Source organism: Hypanus sabinus, chromosome 1 (genome assembly GCF_030144855.1).
Source record: "Hypanus sabinus isolate sHypSab1 chromosome 1, sHypSab1.hap1, whole genome shotgun sequence".
In the NCBI taxonomy this organism is placed as follows: domain Eukaryota; kingdom Metazoa; phylum Chordata; class Chondrichthyes; order Myliobatiformes; family Dasyatidae; genus Hypanus; species Hypanus sabinus.
The window spans coordinates 176,999,018-177,011,871 of NC_082706.1; positions in this window are offsets into that span (position 1 = coordinate 176,999,018).

The window sequence follows — 12,854 nt, forward strand, 5'->3', positions numbered from 1 at the left end:
CCTAGACAACGATAGAGCTATTTCTTATTGATTATTATTATACCGGTGCTTTTAGATTTAGTATTGATGACATATGTGTATGTTTGCATTGATATTATTTTTGTGTATTTTTATCAATAAATACTGTTAAAAATAGTACCATCAGACTTCAACGGACCTCTCTACCTTTGCTGGTAAGTGACCCAGTTACGGGGTACGTAACAATTGGGGTTCTCGTCTCGAGATTTGACACCAAATTGGGAGGCCAGTGAATCAGGCTTGTAAGTCCAAACTTGGATCTGGTTACGCGGGTAGCCAGACGGGAAACCAGCAAAGATGGACGTGGATGAATTTATAGAAAATCTGACTCTGGAGGCGCTAGAGGAGGCCACAAAGTCGGACTTGATAAATCTAGCAAAAGGGCTAAACCTCACAGAGGTGAGGTTGTCCATGAAAAAGCGGAAGGTGCAAAGGGCAATAACTCAGTATTATATTGGGAAGAATGTGTTTGCAGCTGGGGTGTATTGGAAAATAGCCCTGAAAAGGTACCAGCTGGTGGGACAGCTCAGTTAGAGTTGGAGAAATTATGGTTGGAACATGCAATTAAGTCAAAGCAGCTGAGGAGAAAGAAAGAGCCGAGAGAGAGAAAGAAAGGGCTGACAAACAAAGGGAGCATGAAATTCAGTTAAAACAGCTGGAAGCAGCCAAGAAGGAGAGGGAGGCTGAGAAACAGAGGAAACATTACTTGATGGAGAAGTTAAGGCAAGAGCGAAGAGATCAAGGGTCAGACTGAGAGGAGCGGTTTAATGTTAGTCGGGAGTTGAGGTTAGTACCTCCGTTCGAGGAGACGGATGTTGATAGTTATTTCTTGCTTTTTGAGAAGGTGGCAGTGAATCAGAAGTGGCCCAGAGATCAGTGGGTGGCGCTGTTACAAAGTGTGTTAAAAGGGAAGGCACAACGAGCATATATGGCATTGTCCATGGAGGAGGAAGAGGCAGAGAGTTATGACAAAGTAAAAGTGGCTATTCTCTGGACTTATGAATTAGTACCTGAAGCATATAGACAAAAGTTCAGAGATTTAAAGAAAGGGGGGAATCGGACGTATACCGAGTTTGCCTTTGAGAAGGGTGTGCTCTTGGAATGTTGGTGCACAGCAGAGATGGTGGAAGAGGATTTTTGGCGTCTCAGGGAGTTAATTCTGATTGAGGAATTTAAAAGTTGTGTTTCGAAGGATATCCGGATGTATTTGAATGAGAAGCCGAATAAGTCCATCTCAGACTGCTAGGTTCGCAGATGAATATGCCCTTACCCACAAGACAAAGTTTTCCTCGAATAAAAGTTACCAGAGAGACCGTGGGAACGGTAGAGAAAGCCCGCCGGCTGAGGCAGAGGTCCCGCAGGGAGCTAGTGGTAAGATTGAGGGGGAAAGGCAAGACGGCCAGAGATTTCCGGGCTTGACCTGTTTTAATTGTGGAAAGGGGGGACATATTGCATCTAGATGCTTTGCTCCGAGGAAGGAGACAGGAAAAGGGAAAGCAGCAGTCCCTATCGGATGTGCCGTGGTAATCAGTAAATCGACAAGAGAGCCCCGGGTAGACAGAATACGAGAAGGGTCTGAGACTTGTATGTCAAACGGAACCGTGTCTATGAGGGAGGGAGACACACCAGTTCCAGTATGGATCTGGAGAGACACAGGGGCTGAACTATCATTGATCAGCAGTAAGGTACTAGATTTTGGTCGCAAGACGGGAACGGTAGCTGTGAAAGCGATGGAAATGGTGCCCTTGCATAGGGTCATTATGAATTGTGAGCTAGTCTCTGGACCAGTTGAAATGAGGGCGCGATCAGAATTCCCGAGAACTGACATGGACGTCCTTCTCGGTAACGATTTAACCGGTGGTAAGGTTTGGGCAGCAATGACGCTGACAAGACAGCCTGTGAGAGTTGAGGCTCCACCCCTAGATTCCAATATCTACCCCGCATGCGTGGTCACTCGCAGCCTGTCGAGAAACGCAGCTGAGACAGAGAGCAGTTTAAATCAGGCCAGTATCGATTTGGCCAAGACGTTTTTACCGACCCTGTACCAGGAGGGTGGGAAAACGGAGAATAGGAAAGTGAAAGAGAGTAAGGGAGAGGGGGTAGACCTTCCCTTAGTGATGAAAAAAGTTCTAGAGGCACGAAATAAAGATAAGAAACAGATAGAGCTGTTAAAAGGTCCAGAGTTGGACTTGGATGATCTGCCTGGTTTGGCAGAACTATTTGAAGCAATTGAAAATTCTAAAGGTGTTCCCGATAATGAAATGAGGGCAGTCCTCGATTAAAAGGATGCCATTACCTTGAAGAAGTCTGCTGGATTGGCAGATGAGGTTGTTTCAGCCCGCAGGGTTGAGTTTACTCCGGAAGGGAGTTGCCCAGAGAGTAGCTGGGAGAATCAGGGGAATTAAGAATTTGGACCGGGTACGGGTATTGAAAGCCTGGAAGAGGCAAATGTCCCGTTTGAGTGTGTCCAAGATGTGGATGCACGTGGTACTGAACCTAATAATGGAGCTCAGAAAAAGTCTGAGGTATTTGATTCAGTTGTAAAGGAATGCAGTCCTTGTGGGTCAGATAGACTTGGTTCAGTGAAGAAAGGGTTAACCTTGGTAATAGTGGGAAGTGAGAGTTCCCAGGTGTTTGTGCTCAAAGGTGTGTTAAAAGTTAGTGGGGAGATTAATATTATTATTCAAGGAAAAGGGAAATATGTAGTTCCCAAATTGAATGAAGAAAATTTAAAGGCTGGACTGATATCAAAGGCAGCAACCAGGCTACAGAGACAATGGTGTGGTACCACAAAGCCTGTGAATCAATTACAGGTTGAGTTGGAAGGTAACGGGCCCCACACGCTATTGTTATTCCAGAGAGAATAACAAGGCAGAATTTGAAATGCTGTTTGAACAAAGAATTTGAACTGAAAACTAATAGCCTGAAGGGTCCTGAAGAGAAAACTAGCCACTTGCGTAAAATTAAAGAATTGGGTGGAAATTCAGAAGATGGTCTAAGTTTGGAACACATTGTTGACAAAATAACTCCTATGGAAGGAGCAGACGAAAGCCTATTTCATCAGGGTGCACCAGCTCCCCACGTGGGAATTAACCGGAAAAGAGGCGAGGGTTAATGGGGACGCCATTTTTAAATAGCAAAAGCCGGTTTTACGGGATTTCGACAAAGCATGTGAATAATAAAGACAACCCCATGGAAGCCTGCCTGTTAAGTTTGAAAGCAACGTAAAGATTAGTATTTGCATGAACTTTTGTAGTATACCAGTAAGCTAAGATCACAACTCTTTAGTTTTTGTTTGCTAAAGAAAAATAAGACCTACAAATAGGTGGTTATTAAATTGGAGTCTGATGCTACAAGACTTTTGTAAGGTACAAAATGTTAAGATATTAAAGGAAGTGACAATGTAATCGGTAACCATCTAGATACTGAATTGAATGTATAACTGTATTACCCTGTTTAAAAAAAAACAACTTTTGTATGGTGTTAGATTCTAAAATCCTGTAAGACTCTGTATTACTTCGTTTTTTTCCAATGGTAAAAAACACGTTGAAGGGGGTGTTACGCCTGTGCTCCCCCCCTTTTGAGAATCGCAAGATCACTATTAAGTCAGGTTAAGAGACCCAGGAAATGAGAGAAAGACATGCAGAATCCACAGAGTTTGGAATGTGTCCTGGCCTCCGAAAGGCGGAACCATTGATAATGGCTATTGTCTCTTGGAGACGGAATTGTGTATTGAGCTCTGTGCTATTCATCGATGCCCTCAAGGAATCAGGCAACGTGGGCTGGTTGGGGGGATAGCATCCTCCCCAACCTGATTGACATCTGAGACCCCGTGAGTGGGGATAAAAGAGGGTCTGTGAGAACAGCCCTTCAGACACACCAGAAGAAACGCTCGAAATCCTGTAACAGTGTAATAGTGAAAGCCGGTGGAAAGCCCACGTGCGTCCTTTTCCATTTGCCTCGGAATTGGTGGGCCTTGCCATAGAAGAAGGGCTTTAGCTAACAACAAAGGGGAAATCAGCCCCCAACGACTCTCGAAGGATTGACATCATAAAAGGAATGGGCAAGTTAAACCTCCGTCTTTCTCTCCAACCAAAAGCTGCAGCTTGAATGAACTTGAGTGACTTATATTTCCATCGGACAATACATTATCCCCTAGACAACGATAGAGCTATTTCTTATTGATTATTATTATAACGGTGCTTTTAGATTTAGTATTGACGATGTATATTATATGTATGTTTGCATTGATATTTTTGTGTATTTTTTATCAATAAATACTGTTAAAAATAGTACCATCTGACTTCAACGGACCTCTCTATCTTTGCTGGTAAGTGACCCAGTTACGGGGTACGTTACGATGTAAACCATCAAACGAGACGTTGCTCTGGACCAGGATGTAAAGCACAGTAGTACACATAACACGCATATAAACAAACAGTAAATTAATGAAAGTAAGAATTAAACCTACAAATGAATTATGTATAGCTAAAGTAAAGTGCATAAATTAAATATTGTAGGGTACAGTACAAATTAAATGGTGAGCCTACAAATGTGATACAGCAGGGAGTTCAGAGCCTAATGACCTGAGGGAAGAAGCTGTTTCCTACCCTGACTGTTCCTGTCTTTCTGCCATTGGGCAGGAGACTCCAATGCATGAAATCAGAGAGAATGCTGGATGGATGTCAAATGCTAGATATTGCAAGAAATCTAAATTTTCTCATTGTTAGTTAAATTATCATTAGTTTCTAGAGACATAATGCTTCGCCACAACAGGAGATGTTAATTATCAAATGAATGTCTACCGTTTATAAAATTAGATATAACTTGCTGTTGGTTATTTACATCCTTTGTAGCTGAGAAGATAACAACCATTTTAAGTCTATTGATAACAGATTTCCTGGGTATTGATGATTATTAGAGTAATCATCCTATCTTCATGTCCTATTAGGGAAATCTGAAAAATTTATTCTCATATAGGAAGGAGTAGGAAAACTATCCCTGAACCAGATGCTTTCTGTAAGTACCTGACTAGTTCACTGGTGCCCTCTAGGGAAGTAATTGTTTATGTTTATTTGGCTGGATGATCTGTAGTTAACTCTTTAATTACTATATGAGTCTCAGTTTTCCTGAAAAGCTGATAATGCAAAAAATTACTAACATTTCTCATGAGCACTCCCCCACCACTTTCTGAGAATAAATTAACGTCTTGGCAGAGTTGAGATTTGATTATCTCTACCAGTTTCACTAGGGTTTTTGTATTAGAAGTAAAAAGATTTTCCTAATTGGCAGTGATCATTTATTTGGTAGGAAATTGAGCCTGGTACATACTGAATCACTGGTAAAATAATAGTATTTTCTTTTAATTGAACATTGATTAGGTTATTTAAAACTCCTTTGCAGCATAGGTAAATGTTATTTTTTTGATTAAATATCATTTGAAGGATTTCAGAAAAAAGTGAAGATTGACTTGGATTAAGTTTCTATATTTTTCTTTTTCTTTTTAAAAAGTCTGATGAAACAAATGAACAACCAATCAGGTTAGGTGTAAAATAGAATTACAATTGTATTTGCTGCATACTCTCTGTGGGATGGTACTGTGCCCTGGATGCAAAAAAATATATATAACCATTTGAGGGGTCAGTGGTGGAAAAGGTGATCAGCTTCGAGTTCCAGAGCATCCTCTCATGCGGATCTATCCTGGGCCTAACAGATTGATGCAATCACAAAGTCACGCCAGTGGCTATACTTTATTTGGAATTTGAGGGGATTTGGTATGTCCACCAAAGAATAGTAACTTTCTACAGATACGGAGAGAATTCTGACTTTACATCACTGCCTGGTATGGAGGCTCCAGAAACGGAGGATTGTAAGAGGTAACTGAAGGTTCCAGGTTCAGCCAGCCTCCCCACCATCAAGGACATCTTCAAAAGGCAGTTCCTCAAGGAGGCATCCATTGTGAAGGACCCTCACATCTGGGACATGCCCTCGTTACTGCCATTGGGGAGCAGGGACAGGAGTCTAAAGACCCACACTCAACATTTCAAAGATAGCTTCTTCCAACCATCATCAGATTTCTGAAAGGTCCATGAACACTACCTCCTTGGCCCTATTTTGTGTAACATAATAATTTTATGTATTGCCTCAAAGCATCAGATTTCATGACATGCAGTATGTCAGTGACAATAAACCTGATTCAGAATCAGGGAGAAGTTAAAATTTAATCCCACTGTCCTTCATTCTCTTCCTGCAAAGTTTGACACCAGCTAGTGCTAAACCGTACCATAATCCAGATCAATACCAGTCTTCCTCGGATTCCTTAAAGTCAATGAAATGTTGCTTTTATGTCAGAGATTCTTTTCATGTTTGGGCTTGAACTCCCTGTAATTTGACCTTCAGTTTTAATGTACACGGACTTCTAGGACATTTCCTAGGTTATCTTATTTTCAGTTATTTTATCTTCTCTTGACTACACTCAACATTGAGGCTGGGTTTATCAACTGACGAGGGAAGACTGCAGCTTGAGCTATAAGCAACACAAACAAAATGCTGAAGGAATTCAGCAGGCCAGGAAGCATCTATGGGAAAAAACTACAGTCGACATTTCAGGCCAAAACACTTCAGCCTGCTTAATTCCTCCAGCATTTTGTGCATGTTGCTTAGATTTCCAGCATCTGCAGATTTTCTCATTTGTGAGCTTGAGCTATAAACCCAGTCTACCTGCCGATAGCCTAAATAAACAGATAAGGATTTTTTAAAAATTTCAACGTGTTTTTGGATGGTTTAATAACATACCATATGTAGCTTGCCTTTCTTCACTTTTAGTCACTGAGAAAGGTTTGTTGATGAAAAGTGCTCTTTTTCAAAATGTATTCCTAGACACAAGTGATTTACCATTCTTCCAGACTTCTTTGTAATCCTATAAATACCCCTCTTTCTCCTCAGTACTGGCAAAGCATTGGGTGTTGCATGCCAAAAGATGGAAGTGAATCAATAGCTCATGCTTGGGCTGTAGTCAGCCCTGCAAGTCATATCACAACCATTACAGTATACAGCAGCCATGCCAGACAACTTGACCACATCCGCAAGCCCTGGATGTGCAGAATACTTAATATTAAATGGAAAGACAAGATTTTGGACACATAGAGCTGGTGGGGCTGGTCATCTCAGAATTCCTGATGATAAAATGCCAAAGCAGCAAACAGTAATACAGTATATTGAACAGAGGGATTCGTAGACTATTGGGACATTTCTAGAGTTTCAATATCAATGCATGCCATTGGAAGAAAGTATCAGATCATCCCATTCAGTGTATCTGTATAAACAGCAGTGCTTGCATACCTGAGGGAGCTAGAACAGAGGAAGCAAAGAGGAAAAGAGAAACTCAAAATCAAGACTGGCTGTTGCTGCTGTATCCTTATACCTCTGTCAAATATATGAAAGTAACTCTTGAGCCTAGGTTGGTCAAATCTAAAGAAAATCTGCAGGAGCTGGAAATCCGAGTAACACACAAAATGCTGGAGGAACTCAGCAGGCCAGGCAGCATCTATGGAAAAACACTTAGACTGTACTTTTTTCCATAGATGCTGCCTGACCTGCTGAGTTCCTCCAGCACTTTGTGTGTGTTGCTTGGTCAAATCTGCCATATCTATACACATCGTAACACTATATGACATGGTTGAGCACAAGTGATGAATAACATTCACAGCCATATTTAAAATAACACTGGGATTAATTTCTAGTGATACAGAACTAAGATAAAACCCTAGCCAGACAGCATTATCAATCTATAATAAGGACCTCAAGTGAATAATGTAATGTACAAAAATGGTACTAGATCTCAATGTTTTTTTAACTGAATACCTGATGAAAGTGAAGATCAGAGCTGATTTAAGTCTTGTGAACAAGATGTACAGTAGATATGAATAAAATGTATCCATGTGGCAAAATTCAAAATGAAGTTTATCTATATAAGATATAGAACATAGAAAACCTACAGCACAATACAGGCCCTTTGGCCCACAATGCTGTGCCAAACATGTACTTACTTAGAAATTACCTAAGGTTACCAATAGCCCTCTATTTTTCTAAGCTCCAGATGGTCACTAACAAAATCAAATTGTGAAAAGACATTTAAGATGTACTTGCAACTGCAATGAGTGGCTGAGACAAATGAATACTTTCAGAAGGAGATGAAAAGCTAAGGCAGAATGAATAGGATTTTATGTAGGTCAAGTCACTTACTTCTGAGCTGTATTGAATGTTTTATGTTCTGGCCAATTTATTTCTCAATCAACATCAATGCAACATTTTGTTTTTGGTAGCTCACTCCAAAATACTGTCTTCTAACGCTTCACATTACAATGATTGCATTTAAGACTATAAGACGTAGGTGCAGAATTAGGCTATTTGCCCATCAATTCTGCGGGCCACTGATCCCTAGGATTGCACATCATAAGAGGGCAATCTCAAAAGAAGCGAGGAGAGTAGTCGAGACATTCTGTGCACTACAGATCAGGAAGTGACGTTGGATTGTGCATTGTTAGGCACTTGGCAAAGGTGAATAAAATTAAATTAGGTTTAGGTGGAGTGATCATTGTGAGAGCAGTCTATGTATGAGTGGGCCAGTGTTGGAGTGGGGAGTTGAGGCTTTGCTGATGTGAGGCAGAACCTGTAGGTAGATTTGTTTTTCATTTAGTTTTTCTTATTGCACTGTTAGAGCAGTATGGATGCAGGCAGGATAGTGCAATGCTCGTCTTGCAGGATGTGGGAAGGCAGGGAATCAATCCTCCAGTGTCCCTGATGATTGTGCCTGCAAGAGGTGTGTTCAGCTGCAGCTTCTTACAGACTGTTCAGGAATTGGAGCTGGAGCTGGATGAACTCTGCATCATTCAGGGGGCTGAAGGGTTGCTTGACAGGCAATACGGGGCAGTAGTTACAACCAAGGTGCTGGACGCCCTTTTTCCCCTCCAGAAATGGGATTGCTACCCATGCCATGTTATAGTGAGGTCAGAAATGGGAAGATCATACAGTTTAACATGTGGCTAAGGAGATGGTGCAGGGAGAGCTTCAGATTTTTTGATCATTGGTCTCTTCCAGGGAAGGTCGGACCTGTAAGCGTGGGAAGGTTTGTTAGTGTTGTACGGGAGGGGTTAAACCAGAGTTGTAAGGAGATGGGAACAAAAGCACAAGTGCAAATAGTGGAGTGGGAAAGGTGTTAAACCTGTATACAGTATGGTCAGGAATTGAAAGGTTGAGCATGTTGCGACTAAGTGTGTATTTTAATGCAAGGCGTATTGTGGGGAAGGCAGATGATCTTTGGACATGGATTAGCATGTGGAATTATGACAGTAAAGAGACTTGGTTGCAGGAGGGGCAGAATGTTTCAGGGGGAGGGGAGTTCCATTGTGATAGAGCAAGAGGGATTACTGGTCAGGAAAAGTGTCACAGCAGTGCTCAGACAGGACAGGACAGACTGGAGATCTCATCAACTGAAGCCATGTGTGTGCAACTGAGGAATAAGCAAGTGATTGTTGGCCAGAAACAACTACAATCTACAAATGAGCAAATAGGAATGAGGGAAAATGCAGTGGAAGTGGACAAAGCAAAACTCATTGTTCTTGCCATGTGGTTGCAGAAATGGATGTGGCCATTTTGTGAACTGTTTGGTGAACTGGTTCTTGCTCATTGGAGCAACTGAATGTGGACACAGAGATTTTCTGCTAATGATATGTTAAACCTGAGACCATTTTAAAAAAAGAAACCATTTATTATGTAAAGTAACAGGCTTGTAGAGGAACAACAGGTTATCTGGTTTCTGGGTCCAGCGGTTGGCTGACCTGGAGGATAGGTCTGGTCCTCCAGGGTGAGAATCTAAAATGGAGAAAGGCCAGTTCTTGTGCTATCAGAAAGGATCTGGCAAGTGTGGATTGAGATAGGGTTGTTTTCAGACACAAGTGGTAAGTGGAAGGCCTTCAAAAGTGACACTTTGCGAGTACAGAATTTGTATGTTACTATCAAAATAAATGGCAAGAATAACAGATATAGGAAACTGCTTTTAGAGAGATATTGAGTCTTGGTTAAGAATAAGGAGGTGCATAGCAGGTTTAGACAGGAAGGAACAAATGAGGTACTTGAGAAAGTAAAAGAAATGCAAGAGAATACTCTGAGTCCAGGAGGGCTAAAAAAAAGCATGAGGTTTTTCTAGCAGACAAGGTGTTGGAGAATCTCAAAGGTTTCTACTGATATATTAAGACAAAAGGATAACAAGGGAGAAAATTTGTCCTTGAAGATCAGAGTTGTCAATAATATGTAGAGCTGAAAGCAGTGGAAAAGATCTTAAATGGTATTTTCACATCTGTATTTACTTGGGTGATGGGTCTATAGGAATGAGGCAAAGCAACTGTGAGGTCATGGTCCCTATATAGATTACAGAGGAAGAAATGTTCATATGGAGGCAAATTAGGATGGATGAATCACTATATGTTATGTTTGTAACTCCAAAACATAAAATCTATGCAAAATAAGAACAAGGCAATCTGGAAACCACATCTAACTTTGTGTTTACCTTAAGCGAGGCACACGCTTGTCACGTGGCAGTGTCATGATGTATGCAGTTCACTTATTTTTACATATAACCTGTATTGAATTATTTAAATGAATGAGAATGCTTAATCAAACAACATTTACAATATTACTCAAAGATGACTTAAGTATTAAATACACAACACTCCTGTCTGCTTGGCTATAAACTCCAACTCAATATAGAATGTATCTCTATTGCATATACAGTATATTATATAATACATCTAGCACTCTGACATCCACAACATAGTAAATAGTTAAATTGTCCCACTCAGGCCTAAAGATTGAAATGCTGTTGAGGCTTTTCTTTCTCTTGTGGGATGACATCTTTCCTGACAAGGGGTTTCACTCAGGTTGGCAGGTGAGACTTGTATTCTGGATCCACCTCTGTGGTGGTTGTAAGGGTTGATTCTAGGACTGCAGGAAGGGGTTGTGACAGCTCTGGCCACCTTTCTTCTTCAACAATCGACTCTGCTCTCCTCAACTGCCATCTCCAGATGACATCAAATCCAGTCTCCACTGTGTAGGAGAATGGTCTAGTTCTGTCTTTAATTTTTCCATATACCCACTTTTAATCACTTCTGCAGTCCCTCACAAGAACTACTTGTCCAGGAGTGAAATATCAAACCTCCTTGTTTGAGAAGCCTTCAATTCATCTCAACTGTTTGTCCTGCGTACTCCTCCTGAGATTGGGAGATCCAAGCGTGAGCAGAAGGGACGATATGCAAGGAGGAAATTGGCAAGCTTCTAGTTTAGTGTCAGTGTAATGCATATTTGCTGATATTGCTCATAGTGTGTTCTTTAGACTCAGGACAAACCTTTCCGCCTAGCCATTCATAGCTGGGTGGCATGACGCAGAGGTAATACATCTTACTCCATTCATGTCAGGAATGACTGAAACAGTTCTGCCACATACTGTGGTCCATTGTCACTGTTCTGGAACACTAGTCCTTGCAACAGTGCTTCTCAAGACACCAACAGTATGACAGGCTATAATGGAGACCATTGGGAACACTTCTAGCCACTTTGCAGCTGCATCCACTGCTACTGAGAAATTTGTCCCCTTGAATAGTCCAACAAAATCCACATGAATCCTCTGCCAGGGCAATGCAGGCCTTTCCCAGGGATGGAGAGGCACTGCTCTTGTAATCTCTGCCTTACGGTTAAGTCCACATCCAAGATTTAAAAAGCAAAGCTTTGGACCATTTTTTTCTGCTTAGACAATCCACACCAAGGGTGCATGAAAAGAGCTACTTTTTAATGAGGGTGGCGATCAAGATTTTGAAGGCAGAGTTTCACAGCAGTTTTTCTGAATTGAGAAGCAACCAATCGGCAAGAGGGGTTCATTAGAAAAGGCCAATAAGACTAATTCAAGTGCAAGCAGATCAGCCATTCTTGAGGTGTGTGTAGTCTTTAGAGTGGCTTTGGCTCATCAGGCATGGTTAAGCTAGATTGTCTTTTAAGTTACTCTCTCTCTGTCCTTATTTGTTCATTGCTCATCTACTAGGGCATAGTAGATTAGTTGAGAATGGCTCCAGGGGCAGAGGTGCTGTCGTACTTTCTTTGCAATTATATTTATATGATCAGTCCAGGACAGGTCCCCTGACATAGTGACACCCAGGAATTTAAAGTTACTGACCCTCTCCACCTCTAATTCTCCGATGAGTACTAGCTCGTGGACCTCTGGCTTCTCTCTCCTGAAGTCTACAATCTGTTCCTTGGTCTTAATGACATTGAGTGAGAGGTTGATGTTATTACACCACTCAACAACATTTTCAATCTCCCTCCTATATGCTGATACACCACTGATCCAGTGCGTGTGAGCCCCTGCCACATTGGTAACATAATTTGTTCAGCCAGACCAGTTTTTGTTTAGATGTTGCAATTTTTTTTGATACTCACTTTCATTCTTGACTGCAAGTCAATTGCATCTGTCTGCAGTTTCCATTGAAACAGTAATTCAACTGCTTTTTTGAATGCAAGTAGTGTTTCAGTTGGGAGCTGTTTTTGAATCCTTTCTTGTAAGTTTCCATAAACTAAACAATCTCTCAGTGCATCATTAAGCCCACCACTGAACTAACAACGCACAATCACAATTCAGCCATGTACACTGAAATGGACTCCTCTTCCTTCCGGTTCTGCTTATGAAATCTAAAGCATTCTGCAATCAACAATGGCTTTGGTTCTAAATATTCCTGCATTTCTTTGACAATATCAGCAAAGCTCATTTCTGCTAGTTTGGTTGGAGCAGT